The sequence below is a fragment of the Sardina pilchardus genome, chromosome 8 (genome assembly GCF_963854185.1).
Source record: "Sardina pilchardus chromosome 8, fSarPil1.1, whole genome shotgun sequence".
NCBI lineage: Eukaryota > Metazoa > Chordata > Actinopteri > Clupeiformes > Clupeidae > Sardina > Sardina pilchardus.
The window spans coordinates 5,357,722-5,373,788 of NC_085001.1; positions in this window are offsets into that span (position 1 = coordinate 5,357,722).

Consider the following 16,067-nt stretch of genomic DNA (forward strand, 5'->3'; position numbering starts at 1 on the left):
TGGGAGCGTGCGTGCAAGAGAGAGAGAGAGAGAGCGGCCTCAGAAATCGACACTGTCTTTTCCCAAAGCTGTTAACGAAAAAGCATTTACGTGTTCACTCAAGGACAAACAGCTGAAGTGGAAAGAAAGAGTGCAAATCAAAGACGAGACAAATGACAACATCTCACCCCCTCGCCCACAAAAAAGGAGCACAGTGCTGTCAACTTGTGTAGTCACAGAAATAAAACTCCTGCACTAACGAAGAGGTGTGTAGCCTATGGTGATGTATCCAATCCATACACACACCAGGCTATGAACACCACTGCAAAGGAGGATCTTCACCTTATAAATGTGCTTACAGAAGCGTCAATAAAGACTTAAAAGAAGAGAATATTCTGTTTTTTTCCCACAGCCCAGATTTATTTTGAGATCCAAGCACCTGCCAAGGGTTTGACTGGGGTAAAGGCTAATTGCTCAGAGTTTGGCTGTTAGCTTCACGGTCATCTCCTTGGGGTGCCAAGGTTCTGAGCTGTCTGTCTAGACTAGAAACACTTTTTATAGTCCTGCGTTGGCACGCTGTCGAGATGAATCAGGTGCGTGGCTTCAGGTGGGGATTGCAGTCTTCCAGGTGTTAGGCCATGTTGTTCCAGCCAGGAGAATGCACACACTTACAGACACTCTCTTCTGCTTTTTCCCAGATGGACTTTCACGGGAACCATGGTGCCAAACGTATGCAGTGCGTCACTCCCTTTTTAAGGAAGCATGGTCCATGTTAGTCAGCTGTACTCTACTCTTCTTTTTGAAGATTTTGAAGGATGAAATATGCAGGAGGTAAAGTGCTTGACTTTAACCTCGTCTCTGCAATATTAATTCCGTGTTGCGCTCTGGTGTAGCGCTCCTGTTGCTCAGCTTGTAGCTCACATCTTCATCCTCATCCTCATCTTCATCACAGTAGAAGCATGAGGAGGAGATCACTGTGCACGAGAGGAACGCTTAACATAGGCAACATCAGCCCACTCACCGACGTTACACTACGCTAGATAACAGCATCTCTGTCAAGGAGAAAATGCACCCGGTACAGAAGAGGGGCCAGTGTCACACACACACACACACACACACCACACACATACACGCACGCACGCACGCATGCACGCACACACGCACACACACACCACACACACACACACACATGCACGCACGCACGCACGCACGCATGCACGCACACACACACCACACACACACACGCACACACGCACACACGCACACACACACACACACACACACACACACACACACACACACACACGCACACACACACACACACACACACACACAGCATCTCTGTCAAGGAGAAAATGCACACGGTACAGAAGAGGGGGGCCAGTGTCACAGCCTTAATGGCTGTTCGCTATTCTTTAGCTCTTTATATCCATTTAACTACTCCAAACACCCTCTCATTAGAGCCAAGTATTCTGAGTGAACTCCTTTGAAGATTCTCTAATTACCAGCATGTGATAGCATTTAACCCTGCAGGTATCCAAGAATAGCCTAATGCATCCTGTGCATTGTTAGTACAATATCGTGGTTTATATCTTAAATGTAATTACTGAGTGACTGAGTAGGTGAGCTTGTAAAGATTCTTCTAATGGTCTTTGATAGAGCACTGGTTTAGATCATCGTTAAGGGAATTTCTGCTGCCAACAACCAGTCAGTTCTTCAAACCCATTAAACACTATGCGATTGTAGCCTGTTCTCCACATGATTAGCATCACTCCAGATTACCATTGTGAGAGTGTGCTATAGCTGTACAGCCTACATACTGTACATACTGTACATCAAACGTAATGTACCAACGTTTATTAGATCCATCCAAGTCACACTGTGTGGCGCACAATAAACCAGTACGATTGCTGGAATAACAACCAAGTCTTATTTGAAGAAAGCTCTGGTGCATATTTTTCCTTGATTACCTACATGTATGGACACTATGAATATACACTTTTATCATTGGTTGATGGAATCTTGTGTTGAAAAAAGCTGCATTCTGATTGGCCGATGGAGTCCTCCAGTCTGATTTGCTATGGGAATCCTACAATGAACCTCTCATTTAAATGTGCGTGCGGCGCCGTGCGCTCACCTTCAGGCCGGAGTTCTTGCGCATGCGCAGGCGGCCCATCCACATGTCGGTCAGCAGCATCTGGCTGCAGGTGTGTGCGATGAAGTCGCGGTGTTTGGCGGCCACGGCCAGCTGCAGACAGGTGGCGTTGCTCCAGTTCTTCAGCTCGTAGGTCAGCAGCTTCATGGCCATCTGCTCGTCCTGCTTGTACGACTGGTCCAGGAGTTCCACAGCCAGTTGAGCGAACTCTCTGTGGCAAAAAAGTAGGCATATAATCCGTGACTGAAATGTGGGTTTGTGAATTAAGAAACGTGCGCGCGTGCACAGACACACACGCACACGCAGGCGCACACACACACACACACACACACACACAACATGCAAGAGCAGGCAATGTGAACACACACATGCACACACACTTAAATACACACACTAATGTGCCCAGCTGTGAATTTCAAAGGCTTCCATTTGGCAGAGTCAAGGAGGTCGATCACCCTCGGCAACACATTTTGGCACTCAATAATTCCTCTCCCCCTTATGCCATATGTATGGTCTCAAACTGGAGTCAGAATCTCTTAGAGTATTTTCTGTCAATCATATGGATTTTGTCAAAATCACAAAACGTTTGAACTAGCATGGGACACAAATCAGTGACAAAAAGATGGGGTACAGCAGTGCTGTTGGGAAACTCAGTTCCCTATGCAAGAGGGACTGCATAGATCCACCTCAGACTCCATTAACCCATATAATTTCATGTGACTTCTAATGTGAGAAATATGCAGACACTGTGTATCCATATTTCATGTACTGTACATGGCCACACCACCAGTCTGACTTTTTGAGAGTTTCTTGTGATTTTCTGACACAAATGAGAGTCATTCTAGAGGAATGCAGAAGACATGCAGTTGGCCACATTGCTGTACAAGATCAATTAATTTACTCATTTAATTTGTCTCGGGAATCTTACTAATTTATTGATTTTACACTTTACCCATCCAACCATAACCACCATAACCACCAAGGTGAATGCAAGTGCTGAGCAGAAGTAGAAATCTTACTTTATTTTCAGAACCTCAGCATAATTCACCACTGTCAAGTCTGGTGTAGCCAGATCCATTGATTATATACAGTGGAAGGTAATGGCTGTTCTGCTACATCGTAGCCTGGCCGTTAGTATCTGGGGATCACTGGAGTATCCCTGCTCCATTACCTGGAGTTAGCCTGGCCGTTAGTATCTGGTGATCACTGGAGTTAGCCTGGCCGTTAGTATCTGGTGATCACTGGAGTTAGCCTGGCCGTTAGTATCTGGGGATCACTGGAGTTAGCCTGGCCGTTAGTATCTGGGGATCACTGGAGTATCCCTGCTCCATTACCTGGAGTTAGCCTGGCCGTTAGTATCTGGTGATCACTGGAGTATCCCTGCTCCATTACCTGGAGTTAGCCTGGCCGTTAGTATCTGGTGATCACTGGAGTATCCCTGCTCCATTACCTGGAGTTAGCCTGACCGTTAGTATCTGGTGATCACTGGAGTATCCCTGCTCCATTACCTGGAGTTAGCCTGGCCGTTAGTATCTGGGGATCACTGGAGTATCCCTGCTCCATTACCTGGAGTTAGCCTGGCCGTTAGTATCTGGTGATCACTGGAGTTAGCCTGGCCATTAGTATCTGGTGATCACTGGAGTTAGCCTGGCCGTTAGTATCTGGGGATCACTGGAGTATCCCTGCTCCATTACCTGGAGTTAGCCTGGCCGTTAGTATCTGGTGATCACTGGAGTTAGCCTGGCCGTTAGTATCTGGTGATCACTGGAGTTAGCCTGGCCGTTAGTATCTGGTGATCACTGGAGTTAGCCTGGCCGTTAGTATCTGGGGATCACTGGAGTTAGCCTGGCCGTATCTGGGGATCACTGGAGTATCCCTGCTCCATTACCTGGAGTTAGCCTGGCCGTTAGTATCTGGGGATCACTGGAGTTAGCCTGGCCGTTAGTATCTGGGGATCACTGGAGTTAGCCTGGCCGTATCTGGGGATCACTGGAGTATCCCTGCTCCATTACCTGGAGTTAGCCTGACCGTTAGTATCTGGGGATCACTGGAGTTAGCCTGGCCGTTAGTATAGGTGATCACTGCACTGGAGTATCCCTGCTCCATTACCTGGAGTTAGCCTGGCCGTTAGTATCTGGGGATCACTGGAGTTAGCCTGGCCGTTAGTATCTGGTGATCACTGGAGTATCCCTGCTCCATTACCTGGAGTTAGCCTGGCCGTTAGTATCTGGGGATCACTGGAGTATCCCTGCTCCATTACCTGGAGTTAGCCTGGCCGTTAGTATCTGGGGATCACTGGAGTATCCCTGCTCCATTACCTGGAGTTAGCCTGGCCGTTAGTATCTGGGGATCACTGGAGTATCCCTGCTCCATTACCTGGAGTTAGCCTGGCCGTTAGTATCTGGGGATCACTGGAGTATCCCTGCTCCATTACCTGGAGTTAGCCTGGCCGTTAGTATCTGGGGATCACTGGAGTTAGCCTGGCCGTTAGTATCTGGGGATCACTGGAGTATCTCTGCTCCATTACCTGGAGTTAGCAGGGCCGTTAGTATCTGGGGATCACTGGAGTATCCCTGCTCCATTACCTGGAGTTAGCCTGGCCGTTAGTATCTGGTGATCACTGGAGTATCCCTGCTCCATTACCTGGAGTTAGCCTGGCCGTTAGTATCTGGTGATCACTGGAGTATCCCTGCTCCATTACCTGGAGTTAGCCTGGCCGTTAGTATCTGGGGATCACTGGAGTTAGCCTGGCCGTTAGTATCTGGGGATCACTGGAGTATCCCTGCTCCATTACCTGGAGTTAGCCTGGCCGTTAGTATCTGGGGATCACTGGAGTTAGCCTGGCCGTTAGTATCTGGGGATCACTGGAGTATCCCTGCTCCATTACCTGGAGTTAGCCTGGCCGTTAGTATCTGGGGATCACTGGAGTTAGCCTGGCCGTTAGTATAGGTGATCACTGCACTGGAGTATCCCTGCTCCATTACCTGGAGTTGTGGTTGAGCTCCTGTGATATGTCGTCCACCATGTCGTTCTCGGAGGCCTCGTGGGCCATGGCTTTGCAGAGCTTGCAGGCCACCAGCGCTTTGGCCATGGCCTCCTCTCCGTGCTGCCAGAAGAACAGCGCCATCTTCTGGCGCTTCATCAGCACCGCCCACACCATCAGCTCGTGGTAGGGGAAGTGGAAGTGGTTGATCTCGGGGTCGTCCAAATCGATGTCCACCTCCTCCTCGCGCTTGCGCGTCGTCTTCTGCCGGCCTCTCCTGATCGGCATGTCGTCCTGGCGTGGAGGTGAAGAGGACAGACAGGTGAAGTGTGTGAGTGGGGCATTTACGCCATGGCAACACAAGGGACACACACATCAGTGGGGGGGTGGCCTAAAGCAATCTACAACATGAAGGCGATATACAATTCCTTATCCATACATTATCATGCATTAGGATGTCAGTGCTGAATGTAATTGGTTTCACTATTGTATTATATAGAAAACCAAAGATAGATACACAAGACTCACCTCCATGCCAAGTAATTTAAGCGCCTTGGGCTATAAGATAAAAAAAATTGAGAGACTAATTTATGTCCATTTGAAGACCACACACACAAGCGGACACTCAAACAGGCATTCTCTATCTAACACTCACACACACTGTTTAACACACATAAACACACACACATAACATTTTCATCTATTTATTTAAACACACACACACACATGCACACACACACACACACACACACACACACACACACACACACACACACACACACACCTTTATCAATGTAATCAATGACCTCTTGTTTTTATGAGAAAGAGGAGCACACTAAATCGAGGTTTTATCTGTTGCAGTGGAAACAGGCCATGTATGAATTATAAATGAGGTATCTGGCGTGTGAGTGAGATTCTGCCGTTGATATAAGTAGACCAAGCCTCCTGTGAGCCTTGCGATACCACGGCATCTATTTTTGGGGATGTTTTCCTACTACGGCTCTAAAGAGGGGCAGCAAGTGTGCTCTCTGCCTAGCCATCTACAGTACATAATCCAATGCAGAGATGGATATCTCACTCTCTCTCACACACACACACTCTCAATCCTCTCTGTCACAAGAGACACACTCTCGTAGTCCCATACGCACACCACAATTGCTTGATAAATGTGAGTTGACAGTGAGAAAACCACCAGTGTGAATGTATAAAAAAGTGAGTTTTATCATTCTATCTTTGTTTTTTGTAAGTCTTTTAAGACCTTCCAACGTGCTGTTTGGATATGAAACACTTTGTGTGTGTGTGTGTGGGGGGGGGGGGGGGTTGCAGGCTTCAGGCATGTCGCTAAGCTCTCATATGTCTTCGTGACTTACTCTCTTGGGGCCAAAGAGGTTGTGGTAGAGGGTTCTGAACCTCTTCCTGGTGTAGTTGCACCGATAGGCTCCGCCCATGAGGTACTCGATGACCAATCCGATGTCGATCAGACTGATGCGGTAGTCTGGTGGGAGGTTACCCTGGAGACAGTAATGTTATTCAGAGAACGCTGAGGGTTGTGGGTATGCAGAAGACATCAGACAGAGCGAGAAAGAGCACAAATCCTCCCACCCACGCGTTCTGACGCATGCCGCATCCACGCCACTCTCAGGCAACAGGAACGCACAGTCGCAGTACACACACACACACACTCCTCTACTCACAGATAGTAAGTCGCTAAAAAACGAAACAAAATGATACCGGAATATAAAAGGAATGTGTTTAATGGATTCACCTTGAAGTAGATCCAACTGAAACCTCGATATTCTTGCTTGGAAAGAACACACAAGGTCAATGAGACAATATCATATGTGAAGGGCTTTCTTAGGGCGGAACATGAACACTCGGCTAAGATGGCATCTAGGCTAGCGGCAGGACTGGACTGTGGGAGCTAAAGCAGAAAGCCTTAAGGCCAGTCCCACCACTGACACAGAATGATGGGAGGGCGGCAGGAGAAGGACTGAAATGATGTACTGCCTCCAGTGTGCTGTCCATTTGATTTCTGCTCTCATGACTAAGATGGTTCTCATCGTGTTTAGAGAACTGGGGATAGAGTGCAGTGGGATGAAGTGATTAGCAGGGTCGGCTCTAGGCAGAGGCCATGGTGCAAGCGTTGCGTCTTGCCCCCCCCCCAAACAAAGTCAAGAATTGTTTTTACTTTTATCGTATATATTTTTGGAGGGTGGTCAGCCCATATATAGACAGGTTTTTCATTTGGGCATCTGTGCAGCGTGCAGCCTCAAACCCAGCTTGGATGTAGATGAGGTGGCGTTGAGTGTAATGGAAGCTATGATACATACTGTATCTGTGCAGTATGTAGCCTACTGTATGTACAGTATGTTAGGTAAACCCCCCTTCTGATACCTAAAAGGACACACACTTTGTGCGTCTTGTGTGTATGTCAATTTTGATCCAATTTGACTGCTTTGCTATGTTTCCTTCCCAACATTTGTACCAGCCCACCCACATATACTCCCGGCCCTGGTGATGAGCCTGTTTCTTTCTTTTGGTATGCTGCAGCTAGTGGGCTTGCCTTTCTACAAGCAAAATCTTCGCAGCTGAGATCCTGAAATCAGACTACAATCTACGAGGCAAATAAAGACACGCTGACTACCGGTAGATGCTGAACCTTCAACAAAACCTGATCCTGTAAACTGGCAAATTACAGTATTTCACAGTGCCAGAATTGCATTTTAAACTCCAGAGCTGCCTGTTTGAAGTCTCAAAACAGGGATCAGAGAAGCACATTTTGTGAGATCAATTAACAGTCAACGTTCTTTTGAACATCTAAGAAATGATACAGGGCGTCAAGAAGTCGAGGTAACAAGAGCTTCACAAATGATTTGTAATCCAACAACACCTGTGCTAGCCTATAATATCTGATGACATAATAACAGAAGTGGTTGTGGCAGAGGTCTAACTGAATAGAATTGCATTTGGAAAACAGAGAGTCAGCACACAACCATTCCCAAGTGATCTCATCAGGACTCCTATTGATTTGTTTTTTTTTTCTTCATTTTGATTCAAGTACACCTCAGCGCTGACTACCGAGACTGTTACCTTAGTTGATTTATGTGGCCATGTTTTCCATGTTTTCCTCAAATTATATTCACATATACTGTAGGGTAATGTCCTTGTTTTCATGATTTCCATTTGAAAATACCACAAACCGCCAAAAGTTTAAACTATTTGTTTGGCTAATTCTAGCTAGCTGATGTGAGGAAACACTACTGAGCGACCTGGTAGACTATATCACATGACTAAATGGAATGTAAAGCAGAGCTGGATTACTATGATGGTGGAAACCTTAAATACAGTAGTGTAGTGGTATGTTTCAGTTCACAGGGGGAACAGAGAATGTGATGACCAAGTACTTTTGACTCCATAGCAAGCACATGTTCATCAGAGTGCCTCTGGCTGATCAAATGCTAATTGGCTGAGACCTACTGCAGTAACAATGACGGTAAGCTGATTGAAAATCTGAAAGCCATGTAATATGAAGGGGTACAAGAGCAGTTTTTTATTCATGAATTCACTACCCCTCTCCTCTCTTTCTCTAACAATCTAAAATCACACATGTAACTAGTCAACCATGCCATGGCCTACAAAAAGCAGATAAACAAATAACAACAGACAATCAATACAAAAACAAACAAACTCACGAGCTTGCTTAAGTTAGCCCTGGGTACAAAGACTCAATAAAAAATGATTGGTATCAGAAAGAATGACCCCAGGGCTTGAATACTGTTCAATTGATTTATGACAACTTCCTCCACCCTTTGGCCATTTGGAAATGCCTACAAGAGAGACACTGGTACTCTTTGGGTACAAGAGGCAAGTTCTCCTCTATTCTAACAACGCTTGCGATGATACAACACCGTGTTCTAGAGCTCTGGGGTAGTTCCCATGAGTACCAATATACCAGGCATGGGTCTGTCGGACTAAAACCTGATGACTGGTATTGTCATGACTAAAGCAGTAGCCACACACAAACAAACAGCAGTGTTTTTACAAGATGAAAGCTTTTGCTGAGGCGCCTTATGCTATGCGTGGTATTACCAGAGAAGTTGTACCCACGAAAAAATCTAAATATATGCTGCTTCAAAAAGAAAGAAATTAAAAGAAAAAAAAAAAGCATAATAAAGCAACACATCTCTAGGTCATACACATTCACAGCCACACCCATTCATACACATGCACGCACAATGAGAGCAGAGGAGATACACCCACCTACTGTGAACACACACGGTAACATACCTTTTTCACATCCCGCACAAGATGGTAGAGTGTGTTCGAAGGTCCGTGCCTCTGTCCGACAAAACAAAACAAGGAACAAGACTTCAGCTGGACATCTTAATGGATGAGTGAAGAATTTCAATAGAATATAGAAGGACTGTGCCTTGTGTCTCTGAATTATTGGACTAGTAGAAAGAGTACTGTACTTTTTTTAACATGCTTATTTGTTTACTTGTACCAGGTACACAAAACTATTGTAGCGTAAACACGCCTGGGAGGCCCTTTGGGCCCTGTCAGGGTTAAAGAGTGGAGGAGAGCGCGGCGTGAGCGTCGCTACCGTGTTGTAGAGCTCCTCCAGCCGGCTGAGGGTGAGGAAGCGGTGCATGCTCACGCCGTTCTCAATCAGCAGCTTCACAAAGTCCACCCGGTCCAGCACCAGGGCGTCCAGCATGGACTGCTCCAGGGACCCCACCTGAGGCGCAGGGGTGGCAAGCACAAGGGTTAACCAGTGACTCCTACCCATAACAACAACAACAACAACAGCAGCAACAACAACAACAACAACAAGAACAACAGCAACAACAACAAAGTAGCTGGAGAAGCTACAGTACCGGCCACTGTTGTCCATATATGAAGATCTGACTCCGAGCGATGTCGACTCTGTTCCATGCCAAGGCCAAGCTCAGCTGGTCGGGGGCGGATGCGTTTGCACCTGTCCACACGGCAAAGATTTCTGTTAACTACACACTATCTCTCCCCTTGCTTTGACTCTCACCTGCCAATCAACAACTCCCATACACAAAACAAATATATTAAAATGCATTTCTGTATCTCAACAATATGTATAGAATATATTGCAATTAAAATTTACTTTCAGAAAGCTAATAAGAACATACATGAGTCCTGAAATATATTTGAAATACATTGTAATATAAATTCACTTATATTTGACATACATTTGCAATTTTTTAACAGAAGCTGTCTGAAAGATACAGTATATACAGTATATTGGACACATCTCACAAGTACTGTACATGTGGGGCAGCTGTGGCCAACTGGTGAGGAGGGCATCAGACTTGAAACTGAATCCCCGGCCTGTAGGCTGCTCACTGCTCTGGGTTAGTGTGTGCTTCACTTCACTGTGTGTTCACTCATTTATGGATGGGATAAATGCAAATTATTTTTTTTTTTCAAAACATATGTCACCCTATATTTAAATGTATTTAGAAACGTATTTCACCATATATTTCAAAATATATTTCACCTTATATTTAAATGTATTTAGAAACATATTTCACCATATATTTCAAAATATATTTCATCCTATATTTAAATGTATTTAGAAACATATGTCAAAATATTCTATTCTGATATATGAACACAAAATCTTCAAAATGTATCTCCAATACATTTATTTTGTGTATAGGCTAACTTATCCTAACCATAAACTGACACAAAGCCTTACGTAATTCAAGCATCCATCCCAGATCCCAGACAATTACCTCTCTGCAGGACACCAATCTGAACCAAGTCAAAACTGCTTTGGCAATGTACAGAGAATGTGTATTCCAGTCAAACACAAGTGGTAATGGTTCTCATTGGTCTCATAACAAGTGTACACTTTTGTTGGGGACCAAAACATAAATTGGAGTAGTTATAGTTGAACAGAATATGCTTTAGCGATAGCCTTGCGGAGGAAGCTTTCTACGTCTAATCCTTATCAACCTGGAGGGGCTACAGTATACGCCACAGTTTCATGTGCCCCATGTGTTCCTGATCGTGCTCATAATAATGGCTGTACAATAACAACCAACACTTTACATTTTCTTGCTTTTTTTATTTTAAAACAAAATTTCATCAGCAAAACATATGGTAGTATAGACTTTACATACACCTTAGAATAAGTAATCTCAACATCACTATGTACAGTATGTTAACTGACTAAGCAAATACATATTTCAGAAAGAATAAAAGTAAAGAAAGGAAATTGTTATTATATTACTGTAAGATTTTAAGTATTTTAAGTTGTGCCTTAACTGATAGCTATGGCACCCACTAACAGATGAACTGAGACAGGTGGTCTGACTAAACACTAACTTCAGCCACACGAACATCATCATAAAGGTCTGAAGTCTGCTCCTCACTCTGCTGATGCCTATCTGGGAGATGATAGTGAGCTTCACCAGCCTGGCGCAAGCCTCTCCTCTTCAGATTCATGGCGATCACAGTGACCACCAAAGCAAGCAGGATACAGCTTATCAGCGTGGCGTAGATGCTCTGGGTCGGGGAAAGGGTGTCCACGTTCTCTGAAAGGGTGTCCACATACTGCAGGTCGATGACTCGCTCGTGGCAATAGACCCGGGGATGAGCTGCCCACACCCGGCACCTGTACACCCCACTGTCGTCGGCGGTGACGTTCAGTGTGAACCAGGTAAGGTAAGGGTCAGGCATGGACACCCTGCCTGTGAGATCCATAGCGTGGAGCACAGGCGGCCAGTACCCCGCAACGTCCAGAATCAAAGCCTCAGACTCAGTGGGCCTCTTGCGGTACCACTTGGTCACGGTCTGGGTGTCCTCCCCGTCTTTTGGGCGTGGAGCACATTCCAAACGAGCAGCGTTGCCGTGGGAAACCCTGATGTGGATGGCAGCGAAGCGTATGCAGGTGTAGATTCTGTAAATATCTAAGGCATACTGGTGGTGCATGCATTTGTACTCCCCAGAGAGGTGAGTTGAGACGGAGGGTAGAACAAGGGAGAAGTTGCCAGTCTTGCTTCCATTTAGCATGTGCATCCGCTTTTGTTGGGGAGCTCCATCGTAAAGAATCCCAGAGGAGTCATTTGGCAGAAGAGTGATATTGCCACTCGGAGATTTCCAGTACACCTGGTTAGGGTATGTTGCACGGACATGACAAGCAAGAATTATGCTGTCATTCTGGTAGGGAAATTTTTCTTTGGGATTTATCATCACCGCTTTGCTGAAGCTTTGGCATTGGCCTCTTCTCCAAGTCAGACAGGTATAAAGAGACAGGTGGTCATTTGCAGTGAGGTTATTAAGTCTAATCTGGGATGCATTATCGAGAACTTGTAGTCTACCCTTCAGTTCTTCAGGTGTCATCTCTAGGGATGAATTGGTGTCTACTACTAACCGATACTGCGGAGAAGGTGTTGGTGTATATAAGTATAGCTGTATTGTTGTAAGGTCTTTCATAGTTGAATTTGAATCACACAAATCAATGCTTTCACCGTGTGATGCCTTATGAAATCCGAAGAGTTTTGTCGGTCTAGTGCAGATGATGAGGCAGAAAGATTCCTGGTCAACCAAACTGCCGTTTTTCCACCCATCAACCCTATAGTCTCCAGAATGTGACACAACTGTGTTTCCTAGCACAAAATATGGTCCCATTTGCGGTTGACTGACAAACCTAACATAATATCCTGGTTGAGGCAAGTGAATCCCAGAGGAGTTCAACAAAAGCAGGTCTCCTTCAGCAGATTTCCGATACAAAACATAGTAATCATCTTGATCCATGTCCATGTAAAAGTTACATTCTCTTCCTTCAGAGTAAAAAAGATATCTGGGATTTTGCTCGAAATGAGCACCACTGATGAACAGCATGAGAGAGAGAGTGAGCACACTGGCTGCCATTGTCCTGGAGCTTGTCTTGCTGTGACAGTTGTGCCTGTCTTCCTGTGTGTTGCAACAGAGTGATGAAGGGCTCTCCTCCAAAACATCAAGGGCACTTGTACAGCCCATAGGGTGTGTCCTACTGTATCACCCTTAGTTACGCTCTGATACATCTAGTTTTAATCCTAACATCATACAAACTCAACTGTGTTTTGGGCTATAAAGTGATGACAATAAAGTGATGATATTGTGGTGGTAATATTATCATAGTGCAGTCCGTCTTGGAAGAGAAATAACCTTCCTGTAGGGACACTAAGTAATTGTTTTGATCAAAACTTAGCAGTAGAAAACTGAAGTTAAAAAAAGAATAAAGTCATCATTCGCCTGATTTATTACATTAGGATGACTTTCATCTCCCATATTCATAGGTTTCTATCACAGTCAGAAGACATATTCAACTGCTTTGAGAGTGCACAGTCACAGAGCCCTCTCCTTCAGAAAGTGTGCAAATCCATGGCGTAGCCTACACACAGAGAGACATACTGTAGGGATCCTTCACACACATCCCCCTGACACACTTCTCCTGCCTCATCCCCATCTGGGGTCCCACACACTGGGATCGGCCTAACCGAGGGGTCCCTGGTGTGGGTCATACTACAGGCACACACTGGGATCAGCCTAACCGAGGGGTCCCTGGTGTGGGATCGGCCTAACCTAGGGGTCCCTGGTGTGGGATCGGCCTAACCTAGGGGTCCCTGGTGTGGGTCATACTACAGGCACACACTGGGATCAGCCTAACCGAGGGGTCCCTGGTGTGGGTCATACTACTCTAGGGTTACTGCCAATCAGAAAGACTAAGATAGATCAATTGTTGCCATGTGCCAACATCATGCAATAGAGGGTTAGGTGAAGTGAATTACAGTCTTTGTTATATTATATATATAAATGTGTACGCATTATTTTTTAAAAAAATCTGCGTTTACAACTTGTAGTTGGTTGAATGTGAATTTGAATATGAGCTTGAAGTTGAATAGTGTCTCTTTCTGGAGAAGCGATCATTTCCCCAATGCCTCCATTTTAGCATCACAATGCTGTACTGTAAACAGGAGAAAATGCAGAAGAGTATGTGAAGATGCTGCCGTGAACAATGCAGCATTTTTAGGCTGACAGACCACTTGACAGCAGCTGCGCTAGTCTGATGCTGCGCTCATTTAAAAATCAATCTCTGGGAATGGATTTAAGCACGCTTCTCAGAAAACAGAGCAAGTAGTTTACTCTCTTTCACTGTCAACAGTCCCTGTTGTTTTATCAAATCAATACTGGATGCTAAAAAAAAAAAAAACAATCAGCCTATTGATACTCAATGTAAATGTGTGCCTTTGTGTGTGCCTTTTGTTAGCCTAGTCCATTATCCTCTCAAACTATAACGCTGAAAGCCCCTAGGACAACTCGAGACTGTAAATATTTCTGAGGGTGTTTGACAGCTCAGCAACTGCAGGACTGAGAGACTGCACTGCATTTCCTCTGCGAACTGGAGGACAGAAGTGATGACGGGACAGAGACAGGTGGACAGGACCCCACTGCCAATGCTTCCATACAGTAGGTGTCATCAGAGAGGGTTAAAGCGGAGCGAGAGGCGCAAACTTTCCATCATTTCCGCGTTCTGTCTTCACAAGGGGGAGGGGGGCTAAATCCCCCTTTAAGCAGACCTGCTAACATTCGAAATGCACTGCTTGTGTGGGTTGCCGATCTGACAGAGATCGATATCCCACTATGACGTCTTTGCAACACGCCCCTTTAAGCAGACCGGAACTCTTCGAATTTTGCTTCCATAGAGATGCATTACGTTGCTCTATCTTGTCAATAATTAAGGATCTTTGGTGTCATGGTACATGCAGTGGTGTGTTAGTTCACAGGTAAGAGGTGACACAGGTGATGTGCTACCTTTGAGCAGAGCCGTGAGGATGGCGAGGTCGATGTCCTGATGTCCTTCTGAGCCCATCCGGAACACAGTTATCTGAGGGACAGAAAGAGACGCGGGAGGACCCCAGTGGTGAGGAGATGGACATCAGACTGGATTCAACACTTTGGGCTTGGACTTGCACGATGACTTACTGTATGGCAAGCGCCAACACAACAACGGCAAAGTCAGTCTGCGGAGTGCAGTGCTATTTCAAATTAAAAGCCACTTGGATTTGTGAATCATTGGAGCCCTTGATAACCGAATGTGAAGTGCGATCCAAAAGATGTCTCTACTACTCCACGCTACTTGCACTGTCCATCACACTGCATTCAGTTCCACACTCTAGAAGATGAATGGAAGCAAAAGCTTCCTGCTTCCTAGTGTACTGTATGTATTCCTGCTTGCTAGGTAGGGCACAACAGAAACCAGAAATAGATTCAGATTTTTGCCCACCGTTCAGAAACCTGGGATACATAAAAGGGATATAGTGAGTGGTGCATGGTTATGCATGACACGTGGCATGTGTTTGTTTGTCATTTCTTTATGCAGCTGATTGCCTCGTCCTTTACTATAGATCAGGTTGTAAGAGGTCTATTTGTGAGCACGCTGTGCTGTGCTGGGAGGGTGACTGCTCTGTGACTCATAAAAGCCTGCATAAATGTGATTTGCATATTGTTCAGTTGTGCAAGGGGATTACGGTACAGTAGAGACCGAGGGAGAAGGAACTGAAGGAGGAGAGAGAGGAAGAGGAAGAGAGAGAGAGAGAGAACTGTAACCGCTGCAACAGACTGCGTGCCGCATTATGGCGCATGCATGAAGGGCACCTTGCTGCTCCACATATGAGTAAGCGTGTGAGCAGAATTCATGAGCGTCTAAACACGCTGGCTAACTGGCACCATGCATTGATTTTTCACCACCACCACCACAGTCTACAGTACTTCTGGTGCGCTAATGCATCACATGGCTGAAGTTAACACGCCCACCCATAATGAAGAGCTAGGTGCTTCCAGTGCTACAGTATGCTTCACTGCCTAGCCTCATTTCCCTGCTTCCACCACACTCCACCTCCGCTAGCAACTTCCCCGGCTCAACCATTC